Source organism: Rhinoraja longicauda, chromosome 19 (assembly GCF_053455715.1).
Source record: "Rhinoraja longicauda isolate Sanriku21f chromosome 19, sRhiLon1.1, whole genome shotgun sequence".
Classification (NCBI taxonomy): Eukaryota; Metazoa; Chordata; class Chondrichthyes; order Rajiformes; family Arhynchobatidae; genus Rhinoraja; species Rhinoraja longicauda.
The window spans coordinates 28,875,423-28,887,950 of record NC_135971.1 but is presented as its reverse complement, the minus strand read 5'-3'; positions in this window follow the sequence as shown (position 1 = coordinate 28,887,950).

Genomic DNA, 12,528 nt, shown 5'->3' with positions numbered 1-12,528 from the left:
ATCTTATATAAGGTTAGTTAATTAGAACAAATTAGCATCAGATTCAAAACATGGCAGAACACAGAAAAAAGGACCACTTTCAACCCTTAACTAATTACCATCAATCCTAAAGGACTGTTTTATGATGCAACTGAACCATCATCTCCCAAGGTTTGTATTCAATCACACTTGCAAAAATAATATTATGTTATCTTTTCCAGTTACTGATGCATCTGCATAATAGCCTCATAAACACGAGATATGTGCATGTCAGGCGAGGCTCAGCAACCGCTCAACATTCACGGAACCTTTTTACTGCAGATGATAAAACATTTTAAAAACTACAAATCCAGAGGGCAATTGATCTGTCAGAGTTTTGAACGAATTGTCTGCAGACGTAATGGGCAATTACCATCGATTCAGGAATTGTTCTCCTGGATCGGAGAGTTACTAATGTAACGCACTATTATCAAACGGACAAGAAATAGGAGCCGACACTCGTTAATCTAACACATGTAGAGAGAAGACGCTGGGATTTATACAATCACAACTGGGTCTAACAGACCATGGAACCGAGAATGAGAGATCTACACGAGACGGAGATGACAGATAACGCCTTCACCCAGTGAGACGAGTTCATCCAGGACACAGCGATACATTACTGGGCAGATCAGGGGTCGAAGGAAATGAGAGGCAGATTGAATAACGCAGAGATAGACCAGTCAGTCCATGGTGGGACGGGTTCCCTCATATCTCCACTCTCAGCCCCTTCACACCTCACACTACAACCGGCTCACCGCCCGCAGGTGGGTCAGGCGGTACTGCGGGAAGCGCTAGGATGGGACTGTCACAGAGACGGCGGGCCGAGTGGCCGGCCCCGATACTCACCCACTCCTGCATCCTCCTGTCCGTGGAGCAGCGCGGCGCAGACAAGGAGCGGGAGCCTGAGCCACAGGGCGCGGAGTTGGGCGGCGCGGACACTCATCACCGCTCACTCAGCTCCGCGAAACTGTGGAGACGAGCACACACACCTTTACATACAAGCGGCCCACCCCACCAATCACACAGCACCAACACCCCACCAATCACACAGCACCAACACCCCACCAATCACACAGCACCAACACCCCACCAATCACACAGCACCAACACCCCACCAATCACACAGCACCAACACCCCACCAATCACACAGCACCAACACCCCACCAATCACACAGCACCAACACCCCACCAATCACACAGCACCAACACCCCACCAATCACACAGCACCAACACCCCACCAATCACACAGCACCAACACCCCACCAATCACACAGCACCAACACCCCACCAATCACACAGCACCAACACCCCACCAATCACACAGCACCAACACCCCACCAATCACACAGCACCAACACCCCACCAATCACACAGCACCAACACCCCACCAATCACACAGCACCAACACCCCACCAATCACACAGCACCAACACCCCACCAATCACACAGCACCAACACCCCACCAATCACACAGCACCAACACCCCACCAATCACACAGCACCAACACCCCACCAATCACACAGCACCAACACCCCACCAATCACACAGCACCAACACCCCACCAATCACACAGCACCAACACCCCACCAATCACACAGCACCAACACCCCACCAATCACACAGCACCAACACCCCACCCAATCACACAGCAGCAACACCCCACCAATCACAGCAACACCCCACCAATCACAGCACCAACACCCCACCAATCACACAGCACCAACACCCCACCAATCACACAGCACCAACACCCCACCAATCACACAGCATCAGCACCACATGGTGGTGGTGACACGGTGGTGGTGACAAAGTGTTGGTGCCGCGGTGACACGGTAGTGGTGACACGGTGGTGGCGATGCGGTGACAAGATGGTGGTGACAAGGTGGTAATGACACGGTGGTGGTGACACGGTGACACGGTGGTGGTGATACGGTGGTGGTGACACGTGGACACGGTGGTGGTGATATGGTGGTGGTGACACTGTGGTGGTGACGTGGTGGTTACATGGTGGTGGTGTCCTGGCGGTGGTGACACAGTGGTGGTGACATGGTGTTGGTGACATGGTGGTGGTGACACAGTGACGGTGACACGGTGACACGGTGGTGGTGACACTGTGGTGGTGACACTGTGATACAGTGGTGGTGACACGGTGGTGGTGACAATGTGGTGGTGACGCGGTGGTGGTTATGCAGTGGTAGTGACACGGTGGTGGTGACCCGGTGACAAGGTGGCGGTGACACGGTGGTGGTGATGCAGTGACACTGTGTTGGTGACACGGTAGTGGTGACGCGATGACACGGTGGTGGTGACACTGTGATGGTGACATTGTGGTGGTGACACGGTGGTGTTGACATGGCGGTGGTGACACGGTGGTGTTGACATGGCGGTGGTGACACGGTGGTGGCGACATGGTGCCGGTGAAACGGTGATGGTGACAGTGACACGGTAGTGGTGACAAAGTGGTGGTGACGTAGTGACACTGTTGTGCTGACACGGTTGTTGTGACATGGTGGCGGTGACACGGTGACACGGTGGTGGTGATACGGTGGTGGGACACGATGATATGGTGGTGGTGACACGTGGACACGGTGGTGGTGATATGGTGGTGGTGACACTGTGGTGGTGACGTGGTGGTTACATGGTGGTGGTGTCCTGGCGGTGGTGACACAGTGGTGGTGACATGGTGTTGGTGATACGGTGGTGGTGACACGGTGGTGGTGACACAGTGACGGTGACTGGGTGACACGGTGGTGGTGACACTGTGCTGGTGACACTGTGATACAGTGGTGGTGACTAGACTCCACTAGACACTGGCCTCCAACCTGACATACAGTTGTCAACCATTACCCTCTGGTATCTCCCATTCAGCCATTGTTGAATCCATCTTGCAACCTCATTATTAATACCCAACGATTTAACCTTCTTAATCAACCTTCCATGTGGAACCTTGTCAAATGCCTTACTGAAGTCCATATAGACAACATCCACAGCCTTGCCTTTATCAATTTCCCTGGTAACCTCTTCAAAAAATTCAAGAAGATTAGTCAAACATGACCTTCCAGGCACAAATCCATGTTGACTGTTTCTAATCAGGCCTTGTTTATCCAAATAATTATATATATTGTCCCTAAGTATCTTTTCCATTAATTTTCCCACCACAGACGTCAAACTAATAGGTCTATAATTGCTAGGTTTACTTTTAGAACCTTTTTTAAACAAAGGCACAACATGCGCAATGCGCCAATCTTCCGGCACCATCCCTGTTTCTAATGACGTGTCACCACCATCGGACAGGTGGTGTTGATACGATGGTGGTGACACGGTGACATGGTGGTGGTGACACTGTGATGGTGACACTGGTGGTGACACAGTGGTGTTGACATGGCGGTGGTGACACGTTGGTGGCAACATGTTGCCGGTGAAACGGTGATGGAGACAGTGACACGGTGGTGGTGACAAGGTGGTGATGACGTAGTGACACTGTTGTGCTGACACGGTGGTGGTGACGTGGTGGTGGTGACACAGTGGTGGCGATGCGGTGGTGGTGGTGACACGATGCCTAACGCGATGGTGGTGATGCGGTGGTGGTGACACGGTGGTGGTGATGCGGTGGTGGTGACGCGATGGTGGTGACACGGTGGTGGTGGCACGGTGACACGGTGACACGGTGGTGGTGACACAGTGACATGTTGGTGGTGACACGGTGGAGGTGACACGGTGGTGGTGACACTATGGTGGTGTCACAGTGGTGGTGACATGGTGGTGGTGACACGGTGACATAGTGGTCGTAACACGGTGACACGGTGGTGGTGACACAGTGACACGGTGATGGTGACACGGTGACATGGTGGTGGTGCACGGTGACACAGTGGTGGTTGCACAGTGGTGGTGACATAGTGACATGGTGGTGGTGACACAGGGACACGGTGGTGGTGACACAGGGACACGGTGGTGGTGACACGGTGGTGGTGACACGGTGGTGGATACACGGTGGTGGTGGTGGTGACACGGTGGTGGTGACATGATGGTGGTGATGAGATGACATGATGGTGGTGACACAATGGTGGTGATGCTATGATTGTGACACGGTGGTGGTGACAAGGTGGTGGTGACCAGGTGGTGGTGACGTGGTGACATGGTGGTGGTGACACGGCAGTGGTGATGCTGTGACACATTGGTGGTGACACAGTGGTGGTGACACGGTGGTGGTGACACAGTGACATGGTGGTGGTGACACAGTGACACGGTGTTGGTGACACAGCGGCACGGTGGTGGTGACAAAGTGACACGATGGTGGAGACACGGTGAGGGTGACATGGTGCTGGTGACAATGTGGTGGTGACACGGTGGTGGTGATGTGGTGACACGCTGGTGGTGACGTGGTGACACGTTGGAGGTGACACGGTGGTGGTGACGCGGTGGTGGTGACACAGTAACGGTGGTGGTGACACGGTGGCGGTGACGCGGTGGTGGTGACACGGTGGTGGTGACATGGTGGTGGCGACATGGTGGTGGTGACATGGTGGTGGTGACACAGTGACACAGTGGTGGTGACACAGTTGCGGTGACACGGTGGTGGTGAAACAGTGGTGGTGACACGGTGACAAGGTGGCGGAGACATGGTAGTGGTGACGCAGTGACACTGAGGTGGTGACACGGTGGTGGAGACGCAGTGGTGGTGACACAGTGGTGGTGACATGGTGATACAGTCACAAGTCAAGTCAAGTCAATTTTATTTGTATAGCACATTTAAAAACAACCCACGTTGACCAAAGTGCTGCACATCTGAATAGGAAAAAAAAGAAACATACAGTGGCAGGCAGCCAAACACAACGGCGCGGCCATCTTGAACAAAATGTTTAACTAAAGCAGAATGAGGTGGTGGTGACACGGTGGTGGTGACACAGTGACATGGTGGTGGTGACATGGTGATATGGTGGTGGTGACACGATGATATGGTGGTGGTGACACAGGGACATGGTGGTGGTGACACGGTGACATGGTGTTGGTGACACTGTGATGGTGACACAGTGGTGGTGACATGGTGGTGATGACGTAGTGACACGGTTGTGCTGACACGGTGGCGGTGACACGGTGGTGGTGACACGGTGGTGGTGACACGGTGGTGGTGACACGGTGGTGGTGACACGGTGGTGGTGACATGGTTGCGGTGACACAGTGGTGGTGACACGGTGATAGGGTGGTGGTGACACGGTGACACGATGGTGGTGAGACGGTGATACGGTGGTGGTGACACTGTAACAGGGTGGTGGTGACACAGTGGCGGTGACATGGTGGTGGTGACACGGTTGTGGTGCTGCGGTGACACGGTGGTGGTGACACGGTGGTGGTGACAGTGGTGGTGACATGGTGGTGGATACATGGTGACACAGTGACAAGGTGGCAGTAACACAGTGGTGGTGACGCGGTGACATGGTGGTGGTGACACTGTGACATGGTGGTGGTGACACGGTGATACGATGATGTGGTGGTGACACGGTGGTGGTGACACGGTGATACGGTGGTGTTAATATGGTGGTGGTGACACGGTGACATGGTGGTGGTGACACTGTGGTGGTAACACGGTGGTGTTGACATGGTGACATGGTGTTGGTGACACTGTGACATGGTGGTCGTGACACGGTGATACGATGATATGGTGGTGGTGACACGGGGACACGGTGGTGGTGACAAGGTGACATGGTGGTGGTGACACAGTGACATGGTGGTGGTGACACGGTGGTGGTGACATGGTGGTGGTGACACGGTGGTAGTGACACAGTGACACAGTGGTGGTGACACGGTGGTTGTGACACGGTGGAGGTGACACGGTGATAAGGTGGTGTTGACACGGTGGTGGTGACACGGTGACATGGTGTTGGTAACACTGTGGTGGTGACACGGTGACATGGTGTTGGTAACACTGTGGTGGTGACACGGTGGTGCTGACATGGCGGTGGTGACACGGTGGTGGCGACATGATGCCGGTGAAACAGTGATGGTGACAGTGACACGGTAGTGGTGACAAGGTGGTGGTGACGTAGTGACACTGTTGTGCTGACACGGTTGTTGTGAAACGGTGGCAGTGACACGGTGGTGGTGACACAGTGACACGGTGGTGGTGACACGGTGGCGGTGACACGGTGGTGGTGACTCTGTGGCGGTGACACAGTGGTTGTTACATGGTGGTTGTGATATGGCGGCGGTGACACACTGGTGGTGATGCGGTGGTGTTGACATGGTAGTGGTGATGCGGTGGTGGTGACGCAATGGTGGTGACCTGATGATACGGTGGTGGTTACACGGTGACATGGTGGTGGTAACACGGTGACACGGTGGTGGTGACACGATGGTGGTGACATGGTGACACGGTGGTGGTGACACAGTGGTGGTGGCACGGTGACACGGTGGTGGTGACATGGTGGTGGTGACACTATGGTGGTGACACAGTGGTGGTGACACGGTGGTGGTGACACAGTGACATGGTGGTCGTGACACGGTGACACGCTGGTGGTGGCACAGTGACACGGTGATGGTGAAACGATGACATGGTGACATGGTGGTGGTGACATGGTGGCGGTGACACAGTGGTGGTGACATAGTGACACAGTGGTGGTGACACAGGGACTCGGTGATGGTGACACGGTGGTGGTGACACGGTGGTGGTGACATGATGGTGATGATGCGATGACACATTGGTGGTGACACAATGGTGGTGATGCGATGATTGTGACACGGTGGTGGTGACAAGGTGTTGGTGACACGGTGACACGCTGGTGGTGACACGGTGACATGTTGGTGGTGACAATGTGACATGGTGGTGGTGACATGGTGATATGGTGGTGGTAGCATGATGATATGGTGGTGGTGGCACGAGGACACGGTGGTGGTGACGCGGTGACATGGTGGTGGAGACACAGTGACACGGTGGTGGTGACACTGAGGTGGTGACACAGTGGTGGTTACATGGTGGTGGTGACATGGCGATGGTGACACGGTGGTGGTGACACAGTGGTGCTTACATGGTGACACGGTAACACGGTGGTGGTGATGCTGCGGTGGTGAAATGGTGATTGTGATATGGTGGTGGTGACATGGTGATGGTGACACAGTCGTGGTGACGCGGTGGTGGTGACATGGTGATGGGGACATGGTGGTGTTGACACGATAGTGGTGACGCGGTGACAGGGTGGTGGTGACGCGGTTGTGCTGAAATGGTGATGGTGACACGGTGGTGGTGACACGGAGGTGGTGACACAGTCGTGGTGACGCGGTAGTGGTGACATGGTGATGTTGACATGGTGGTGTTGACACGATAGTGGTGACGCGGTGACGTGGTGATGCGGTGACACGGTGGCATGGTAGTGGTGACACGGCGGTGTTGACACAGTGGTGGTGACGCGGTTGAGATGGCACAGTGGTGGTGACATTGTGTTGGTGATGCAGTGACACCGTGGTGGTGACGCGATGTTGGTGACACGGTGGTGGTGCAACAGTGGTGGTGATGCGGTGACACGGTGGTGGTTACACGCTGGTGGTGACACAGTGGTGGTGACACGGTGGTAGTGACTCAGTGGTGCTGACACAGTGATAGGGTGGTGGTGACAGGGTGGTGGTGACACGGTGACATGGTGGTGGTGGCATTGTGATGGTGACACTGTGCTGGTGACACGGTGGTGGTGACAAGGCGGTGATGACACGTTGGTGGTGACATGGTGGTGGTGACACGGTGCCGGTGAAACGGTGGTGGTGACATGGTGACATGATGGTGTGGCACTGTGATGGTGACACTGTGCTGGTGACACGGTGGTGGTGACAAGGCGGTGGTGACATGGTGGTGGCGACACGGTGCCGGTGAAGCAGTGGTGGTGACACAGTGACACGGTGGTGGTGACATGGTGGTGATGACGTAGTGACATGTTGGTGGTGACACGGTGGTGGTGACAAGGCGGTGGTGACACGTTGGTGGTGACATAGTGGTGGCGACACGGTGCTGGTGAAACAGTGGTGGTGACATGGTGACATGGTGGTGGTGGCACTGTGATGGTGACACTGCTGGTGACACCGTGGTGGTGACAAGGCGGAGGTGACATGGTGGTGGCGACACGGTGCCGGTGAAACAGTGGTGGTGACACAGTGACATGGTGGTGGTGACATGGTGGTGATGACGTAGTGACACGGTGGTGGTGACACGGTGGTGGTGACACAGTGACACAGTGATGGTGACACAGTGACACAGTGGTGGTGACACAGTGAGGGTGACATGGTGGTGGTGACGTGGTGGTGGTGACACAGTGGTGGCGATGCGGTGACAAGGTGGTGGTGACACGATGCTGGTGACACGGTGGTGGTGACATGGTGTTGGTGACATGGTGGTGGTGACATGGTGTTGGTGACAATGTGGTGGTGACACGCTGGTGGTGACAAGGTGGTGGTGATGTGGTGACATGCTGGTGGTAATGAGGTGACCACCAGCGTGTCACCACCACATTGTCACCAACACCATGTCACCACCACCATGTCACCAACACCATGTCACCACCACCGTGTCACCACCATCGTGGTGACACGGTGCTGGTGACGCAGGGGTGGTGACACAGTGGTGGTGACACGGTGGTGGTGACATTGTGACACAGTAACAAGGTGGCGGTGACACGGTGGTGGTGAGGCAGTGACACGGTGGTGGTGGTGACACGGTGAGGGTGACGCGGTGGTGGTGTCACAGTGGTGGTGACACAGTGGTGGTGACATGGTGACACAGTGACAAGGTGGCGGTGACACAGTGGTGGTGACATGGTGACATGTTGGTGGTGACACTGTGACATGGTGGTGGTGACATGGTGATATGGTGGTGGTGACACGATGATATGGTGGTGGTGACGCGGGGACACGGTGGTGGTAACGCGGTGACATGGTGGTGGTGACACAGTGACACGGTGGTGGTGACACAGTGGTGGTAACACTGAGGTGGTGACACAGTGGTGGTTGCATGGTGGTGGTGACATGGCGATGGTGACACAGTGGTGGTGACACAGTGGTGCTGACATGGTGGTGGTGACATGGTGACACGGTGGTGGTGACACGGTGGTGGTGACGCGGTGGTGGTGAAACGGTGGTGGTGACACATTGACACGGTGGTGGTGACATGGTGGTAATGACGTAGTGACACTGTTGTGCTGACACGGTGGTTGTGAAACGGTGGCGCTGACACGGTGGTGGTGACGCAGTGACACGGTGGTGGTGACACAGTGACGCGGTGGTGGTGACACGGTGGTGGTGACAGTGACACAGTGGTGGTAACACAGTGACACGGTGGTGGTGACACAGTGGTGGTGACGGTGAGTGTGACATGGGGGTGGTGACGCGGTGGTGGTGACACAGTGGTGGCGATGCGGTGACAAGGTTGTGGTGACACGATTGTGGTGACACAGTGGTGGTGACACGGTGTTGGTGACAAGGTGGTGGTGATACGGTGGTGGTGACAAAGTGGTGGTGACATGGTGATACAGTGGTGGTGACGCTGTGGTGGCGATGCGGTGACAAGGTGGTGGTGACACGATGGTGGTGACAAGATGGTCGTCACACGGTGTTGGTGACAAGGTGGTGATGACACGGTGGTGGTGACACGGTGGTGGTGACATGGTGGTGGTGATGCGCTGACACGGTGGTGGGGACACGGTGGTGGTGACGCGGTGGTGGTGACGCGGTGGTGGTGACACAGTGGTGGCGATGCGGTGACACGGTGGTGGTGATGCGGTGGTGGTGACACGGTGGTGGTGACATGGTGGTGGTGACACGGTGACGGTGACACGGTGGTGGTGACACGGTGGTGGTGACACGGTGACAGGGTGGTGGTGACACAGTGGTGGTGAGATGGTGATACAGTGGTGGTGACACTGTAACACGGTGGTGGTGACACGGTGGTTGCGACACGGTGCCGGTGAAACGGTGGTGGTGACACAGTGACATGGTGGTGGTGATGACGTAGTGACACTGTTGTGCTGACATGGTGGTTGTGACATTGTGGCGGTGACATGGTGGTGGTGACACAGTGACACGATGGTGGTGACACGGTGGTGGTGACACGGTGGTGGCGCTGCGGTGACACGGTGGTGGTGACACGATGGTGGTGAAGCGATGGTGGTGACACGGTGTTGGTGACATGGTGGTGGTTATGCGGTGACAAGGTGGTCGTGACACGGTGGTGGTGACGCAGTGACACGGTGGTGGTGACGCTGTGATACGGTGGTGGTGGCACGTTGATGGTGATGCGGTGGTGGTGACACGGTGGTGGTGATGCGGTTGTGGTGATGCAGTGTGGTGACACGGCGGTGGTGATGCGGTGGTGGTGAAATGCTGATGGTGACATGGTGGTGGTGACATGGAGGTGGTGACACAGTCGTGGTTACGCGGTGGTGGTGACGTGGTGATGGTGACGTGGTGATGGTGACACGGTGGAGGTGTCGCGGTGGTGGTGACACGGTGGTGGTGACACGGTGGTGGTGATGCAGTGGTGGTGACACGGTGGTGGTGATGCGGTGGTGGTGAAATGCTGATGGTGACACGGTGGTGGTGACACGATGGTGGTGACACGATGGTCGTCACACGGTGTTGGTGACAAGGTGGTGACACGGTGGTGGTGGTGACGTGGTGGTGGTGACGCGGTAGTGGTGACGCGGTGGTGGTGACACGGTGGTGGTGACAAGGTGGTGGTGACACGGTGGTGGTGATGTGGTGGTGGTGACGCGGTGGTGGTGACAAGGTGGTGGTGACACCGTGGTGGTGATACAGTGGTGGTGACGTGGTGGTGGTGACTCGGTGGTGGTGACGCGGTGGTGGTGACTCGGTGTTGGTGATATGGTGATGTGGACACAGTGATGGGCACATGGTGTTGGTGAGGGGGACATGGTGATTGTGATAGGGACATGGTGATTTGGACACGATGGTAGTGACATGGTGATATGGCGATGTAGCCATGGTGACGGTGACACAGTGTTAGTGATGGGGACATAATTATGGGAATAAGATGATAGTGATGGTGACATGGTGAAGGTGACAGGGACATGGTGAACATTGAAATACTGGAGATCCACACATACAGAGTGAGTGTGGAGCATCATGTAAATGTCATTAATACCAGTCCACTGTAGGAGAATTTAATAGTGCTGAACTGCCACATATCCTCAGGGCCAAATTCAGAATGATATTTGTGACTAAGTATTCATGTGGTTTGCAAGTAAAGTGTAGGGATGTGAGCAAAGTGTTGGAAGGACAGAGACTTCAAGAAAAAATACAGACAAGGGGTTCCGCTGCAAATAAGATGAGGTATGATATAGGCTTGGTCAAGATGGGGGTTGGAAGTAGCTGTCGAGGATTTCACTCTGTGCCAGTCGTCAAGTTGAGTTGAGGGGGAGTGAGATTAAGGGGGTTGGATTCTGGGCCGAGGGGGTCAAGGGTGACATTGGTGAAGAAAACTTGACGTCTGGAATCTCGAACTGCATTCAAGAGTCCCAATCAGTCCCATTGTTCCACTTTATTGGGCCGACTGTAATTTGGACAAAGCCGTTGGCTGTGATGGCGTCCATTTGCTCCATTGCTTGAATTCGAATTGCTAAAGCCACATGTTTCCATGGAAGGTGTGATGTTTGGTGGACAGTGTGGGATGGGAGGACCCGTTGCTCCTCCCGTGCAGCAGGTGGCGCTGCACACGACAGAGTGAGATGTTTTGTACATAGGTGGCAGTACAGTGTTGTCAGATCGTGTGGTTGCAGCCATTTTAGTTGTCTTGCTGCCAGCATTGAGTTAATGTAATAAAGAATCCTGTTGTAATGTAATGAAGACTCTCAAGTTTTATACAGATATAGAACAAATACATAAAAGGTTAATCTGATGTCAGTTCTGTCCATTAGCGTTAACGTCCCCATGAGAAGCATGCTTGCTGTTGAGCAGGTTTGTGCAATCCACAAGATTTCTGACAGATGCCGAGAAGGAATGTGATTACATTCCATCATTAGGGGTAACAATGCAGACAGACTGAATTGTGGTATTGAATAGGAAACAGGACCCACAGAGTCATACAGCAGGGAAACAGGGCGTTTGGCCCAACGCCCAGGCTGACCAAATGCCCTACACCAGTCCCACCTGCCGCATTTGGCTGCTATCCCTCAACCATTCTCAAATGGCTTTAAGTCAGACGGTGGAGCATCGTGACTCCTTGTGTAAAGGTCGGAAGGTGGTTTCTAAAGTACGTGGGGATCTCTACAGAGTACGGGCATGAAATACATCACACTCTTGCATTGGGTGACGATGGCAGTGTGAGCCAATGTGGCCAGTGCCTGCTCCATCTATATAATGGCATCAGAGGCAGCTCTCTGTGTTAATAACGCCAGCTGCACACCACGATCCCATTGGGGCAGCTCGGCCCCTGCTCCTCCTGATGGCCGGCGCCTCCCTCTCTTGAGCCAGGTCCACCCGCTTCAACCACAAACTCCACCGGCATTGTGT